We start from the raw sequence: 6,391 nt of genomic DNA on the forward strand, positions 1-6,391 counted from the left end.
TGTTTGATTAAGCATTCTTTGGGTATATACCCAAAAATGCTATTGTTGAGCCTTGAGGTAATTTGTTTTCTAATTTTCTGAGAAATAACCATACTGATATCAAAAGAGGCTGTAGCAGTTTAAATTCACACCAACAATGGAGGAATGTTTCCATTACCCAACATCCTCTCCAGCATAAGTTGTCATTAGTGCTTTTTTTTTATTTTGGCCATTGTTACAGGTAGAAGATGGAATCTCAGAGTCATTTTAATTTGCATTTCTCTGATGACTAAGTATGTTGAGCACTTCCTAAGTGTCTCTCAGCCATTTTAAATTTCTCTGTTGAAAGTTCTCTGTTTAGGTCTGTATTCCATTTTTAAATGGGATTATTCGTTCTTTTGATGACCAATTTATTGAGTTCTTTGTGTATATTTGAGGCCAGCCCTCTGTCCTATGTGGAGATTGTGACAATATTTTCCCATTATGTAGGCTGCCATTAGTCTTGTTGATGGTGTCCTTTGCTTTAAAGAAGTTTCTCAGACTCAGGAGGTCCCATTTATTAATTTTTTTTCTCTTAGTGTCTGTGCTGCTGGGGTTACATTTAGGAAGCGGTCTCCTGTGTCAATGCGTTCAAGTGTACTTTCCACATTCACCTCTATGGGATTCAGTATGGATAGTTTTATCCCTTTGGGCTTGAGTTTTGTGCATGGCTGTAGGAGCAGGTCCCAATTGGCTTACACCCGAATTAATCACACTGAAATTATGTGGTTTAAAACACTGCTTGGTGCATTAGCTCTAGTTTCTTATTGGCTAACTCTTACACTAACATAAAACCACTTCTAGTAACCTATGTATCACCACTTAGCAGAGGCTTACTGGGTAAAATTCCAAGTTTCTGTCTCTAATGGCTCCATGGCGTTCTTCTGACTCTGCCTTCTTCCTCCAAGAATTCAGTTCTGTCTTTTTGCTGGGATTTTGATTGAAATTGCATTGAATCTGTCGAATGCTTTAGGTAAGATTGCCATTTTTACTATGTTAATTCTATCTGCACATAAACATGAAAGATATTTTCATTTTCTGGTGTCTTCTTCAATTTCCTACTTCAGAGATTTAAAGTTTTGTCATGCAGGCCTTCCACTTGTTTGGTTATAGTTGCTCCAAAATATTTTATGCTATTTGTAGCTATTGTGAATGGTGACATTTTTCTGATTTTTTTCTCAATCCATTTATCTTCTGTGTAAATTGGGAGTACTGATTTTTTTTAACTTAATCTTGTATCCTGCTACATTGCTGAAGGTGTTTATGAGTTGGAGAAGGTTCTTGGTAGAATTCTTGAGTCCCTTACGTAGACTATCCTGCCATTAGTAAATATTGAGAGTTTGACTGCTGCTTTTCTGATTTGTATCCTCTTGATCATTTGTCTTATTGTTCTAGTTAGAACCTCTTGAATAGATATGAAGAAAGAAGACAACATTGTCTTGTTTCTGATTTCAATGGTATCATTTTGATTTTCTCTCTATTTAGTTTGTGTTGGCTGTTGGATTGATGTATATTATTTGTTTATTTATTATGTTTTGGTATATTCCTTGTATCCTGTTCTCTCCAAGACCTTTTACATGAAGGGATGTTGGATTTTGTGGAAGGCTTTTTCAGCATCTAATGAGATGATCATGTGGTTTTTATTCAGTTTGTTTACATGTTGGATTACATTGACAGATTTTCATATGCTGAACCATCCCTGCTTTTCTGGGATGAAGACTACTTGGTCACAGGTGAATAATTTTTCTGATGTGTTCTTTGTCTTGTTTTACCAGTATTTTATTGAGTATTTTTCCATCAAAGTTCATGAGTGAGACTGGTCTGTAATTTTCTTTCTTAATAATGTCCTGCTGTCATTTTGGGTATCAGAGTAATCATAGCCTTATAAAAGAGTTTGACAATGTTACTTCTGTTTTTATTTTGTGGAACAATTTGAGAGTGTTGGTATTAGGTTTCCTTTGGCAAACTTGTTGATATCTGCACTAAAACCATCTGACCCTGTGCTCTTTTTGGTTGGGAGACCTTTGATGACTGTTTCTATTTCTTTAGCAATGATGGGTCTATTTAATTTGCTTGTCTGATCTTGATTTAATTTTGGTAAGGGATATTTATCCAGAAATTTGTCCATTACCTTTTTGTTTTCCAATTTTGGGCAGAACATGTTTTCAAAGTATGACCTTATGATTCTCTGGATTTCCTCCATGTCTGATATTATGTCCCCATTTTCCTTTGGGATTTTATTAATTTGGATATTCTTTCTATACTTTTTGGATAATTTGGATAAAGTTTTGTCTATTTTGTTGATTTTCTGTTAGAACCAACACTTTGTTTCATTGATTATTTGTATTGTTTCCTTTGTTTCTATTTTGTGATTTCAGCTCTCAATTTGATTATTTCCTGCCAACTAGTCCTCTTGGATAGTTTGCTTCTTTTTGTTCTTGAGCTTTCAGGTGTCCTGTTAACTTACTTCTGTGGGATTTTTTCTGCTTCTTCATGTAGGCATTTAGTGTTATGAACTTTCCACCTAACACTGCTTTCATTGTGTCCCATAAATTTGAATATGTTGTTTGGTGACTTTCATTGAATTTTAGGAAGTGCTTAATTTCTTCCTTTATTTCTTCCTTGATACATTGACAATTCAGGTGAGCATTGTTTAATTTCTGTGTGTTTGCCGGATTTTTTAATCCAGCTTTGCTGTTGAACTCTAATTTTATGTGATCTTCATCTGATAAAATACATGGGATTATTCCAATATTTTTTTTTATCTCTTGAGGTTTGCTTTGTGTGACCTAGTATGTGGTCAAATTTTGAGAAGGTTTCATGAGTTTCTGAGAAGAAGGTACATTATTGTATGTTCAAATGGAATGTTCTATAGGTATCTGCTAAGTCCATTGGACTTATAACATGTTTGTTCCCTTATTTCTTTGTTAATTTTCTTTCTGACAGACCTGTCCAGGGGTGGAATGGGGTGTCAAAGTCTCTCACTTTAGTGCGTTGGTTTTGTTGTGTGACTTACACCTTAGTACTGTTTCTTTTACATATGAGGATACCCTCGTATTTGGGGCATAGATGTTTAATATTCAGATTTCCTCTTGATGGATTTTTTTTCCCGTAACTAATATGAAATGTCCTTCTTTGTCTCTTTTGGTTTATTTTAGTCTGAAGTATATTTGGTTAGATATGAGAATAGCTACATCAGATTGTTCCTTATTTCCATTTTATTGGAATTTTTTTCCAAATACTTTATTCTGAGACAATGTCTGTCTTTGAGTTTGAGGTGGGTTTCTTGTATGTTACAGAAGGATGGATTGTCTTTTCATATCCAATCTGCTAACCTGTGTCTTTTTATAAGTGAGTTGAGTCCATATATATTGTGGGATATTAATGACCAGTGATTGCTAGTTACTTTTATTAAAAAAAATTCATTGTTTTCAATGTTATTGTGTGCGTTTTCCCCTTCTTTGGGGTTTGTTTTGGTGAGATCATCTATTGACTGTGTTTTGTGGTTGTAGGTAACTTCCTTGGGTTGGAGTTTTCCTTCTACTATTTTGTGTAGTGACAAGTTTGTGGCTAGGTAATGGTTAAATATGTTACTTGGTCTTTTCCTTTGCAGCTCTTAATATTCTTCCCTTATTCTGCATGCTTAGTGTTTTGATTATGATGTGTAAGGGGATTCTTTTTATATCTAGTCTATTTGGTGTTCTGTATGCTTCTTGTACCTTCATAGGCATATCTTTCTTTGGGCTAAGATAATTTTCTTCTATGATTTTGTTGAATATATTTTCTGTGATTTTCAGTTGGACTTCTCCTTCTTCTATCCCTATTATTCTTAAGTTTGGTCATTTCATGGTGTCTCATATTTCATGTTAAGCTTTTGTAAGATTTAATGTTTACCTTGATCGATGAGTCTATTTCTTCTATATTCAGTGCTTGAGATTCTCTCTTCCATTTCTTGTATTCTGCTGTTTATGTTTCCATTTGTGGTTCCTGATAATTTTCTCATAATTTTCATTTTTATAATTGCCTGGCTTTGTGTTTTCCTTATCTTTTCTATTTCCATTTTCAAGTCTTGAATCATTTGTTTCCTCTCTTTGATTACTTTTTTCTTGGTTTTCTTTAAGAGATTTGTTGATTTCTTCCAATTCTTTGTTTTTCTTTTCCTCTGTTTCTTTGAGGGAATTTCTCAATTCTTCTTCAAGGGCTTAAAACATTCTTCTAAAGTTATATTTTAGGATGTTTTCTTCTGCTTCATCGACATTTGTGTGTTCAAGTTGCTGTTATAGGGCCAGTAGTTTTTGTTGGTGTTGTGTTGTTCTTTGTGGTGTTGAGTGTTGTCTATTTATCTTTTCCTGATTGATGTAACTGGGCTGTCTCTCTGGTGATCAATCTTTCAGGTGTCAGTAGATCAAATGCTCAGATGGTAGCACCTCATGGTACAGTCAGTGCCATGATTCCAGTCACCCAGAGGTCAGTTGGTGTTCCCAGAATTTGCCCAGACTTCCTGAAAGTCACTCTGAAATCCTGAGGGTCATTTGGGCCTGTTCCAATGGAGATTGCTTTCTTGGGGCTGCTCCCACTGAGGTTGCTGCCTTGGGCCTGCTCTAACAGAGGTTGCTAGCTCAGGCCTGCTCCCAGGGAGGTTCTCGCTGACTCAAGCCCAGTCCATAGAGGTCTCTGACTTGGGCCTGTGGGTCCCTTTCACCTGCTCCTGTGGAGATCGCTTCCTTGGCCCTGCTCCAGCGGTGGTCACTGGCTCAGACCTGTTCCTCAGATGTCCCTGGCTTGGGCCTACTTCCATGGAGGTCACTGACTTGGGTCTGCTACCTCAGGGTCCCTGGCTTGTGTCAAATCCTGCAGAAGTCTCTGATGTTAGCCTCATCCCTCAGCGGTTGCTCTCTTGTACCTGCTTCTGTGGAAGTCATTGGGTCAGGCCTGATCTAGTGGAGGATACTGGATCAGTCCTGTTCTGATGGAGGTTGCTGGCTCGGGTCTAATCCAACAGAGGTTGCTTGCTCACATCTATTCCCATAGATGTCCCTGTCTTAGGCCTGCTCACTCAGAGGTCCCTGACTTGTGCCCAGTCATGCAGAGGTCTCTGGCTGGTTCTGCTCTCTCAGTGGTTGCTCCCTTGTACCTGCTCCTGTGGAGGTTGCTGCCTCAGTCCTGCTCCATTGGAAGTCACTGACTCAGGCCTGCTGTTGTGGAGGTTGTAGGCTCAGGATTTCATATTTTCTATAATGTTTGGATTCTTAATATTTTGAAATAATGTAAGCAATAATAAAAACAAAACCTATGCTCCATTACATTAATTTAAACTGGTTAACAAAACATTGCTACAATTTATTTATACTTGCTCACATGGAAATATATGAAGACATGTTTATGACTTGTGTTTTAGAGATTGGATCATCATTCACATCCAAATACATGTTTCTCTTCAAATTTAGAAAAGCATAGATTATGAAATTCATATAAGAATATTTCTTAAAAATGGCTGACTATTGGAAAAATATTAGCGGAAAGTTCATTCACTTTTAGTGTTTATGTGTTTTTTTCCCCTGTTATCACTGAATCAAAGTAAGTGAAGGAATCCATTTACATTCTTAATTCAAATTGATGATATGCTTTTCTGTTTGTTGACCTTTTCAAACCAAATAGATCACTCATTTACTACTGTTTCTTAATAACTTTCCTACAGACTTCCTTGACATGATGGTCAAAATCAATACTGACAGAAAAAAGAATGTGTTAGAAATATCTATGCCCATAAATCTCTCCTGTTCTATTGATACTATCCTCCACATCCTACATAGTTTTCATGGCAGTATGGAAGACTATCAGTTTTGTGAGGGTACAGTTGCCAATAATTTCCCTCCATTCTTTGGAAAATGGTATCCTGTTTTGAAAATCCTGACTAATACCTACAACTTGTAAGATATTGCCTATGTTTTCTTTCTCTTTTTTTGCCTATGTTTTCTTCTGGTGTTTCTACTATTTCAGGCTTCAGATTGTGGTCTTTGATCCTCATGTATATAATTTTTGTGCAAAGTGTTAGATTGGATTCAATTTCATTGTACTACAAGTAGATACCCAGTTTTCTCAGCAGAATTCCTTGAAGATGCAGCCTTTTCTCCTGTGTAGGTGTTTTCCCTTTTCTTTTTTATTGAGTTTTCTTGAGCTCTACATTTTTCTCTGCTCCCTTCCCTGCCTCTCCTCTCCCCTTCAACCCTCTCCCAAGGTCCCCATGCTCCTAATGTACTAAGGAGATCTTGTCTTTTTCTATTTCCAATATAGCTTAGATCTATGTATGTCTCTCATTGTCCTCATTGTTGTCTCCGTTCTCTGGGATTGTATTTTGTGGGCTGTTTTTCTA

The sequence above is a fragment of the Microtus ochrogaster genome, unplaced genomic scaffold (assembly GCF_000317375.1).
Source record: "Microtus ochrogaster isolate Prairie Vole_2 unplaced genomic scaffold, MicOch1.0 UNK143, whole genome shotgun sequence".
Classification (NCBI taxonomy): domain Eukaryota; kingdom Metazoa; phylum Chordata; class Mammalia; order Rodentia; family Cricetidae; genus Microtus; species Microtus ochrogaster.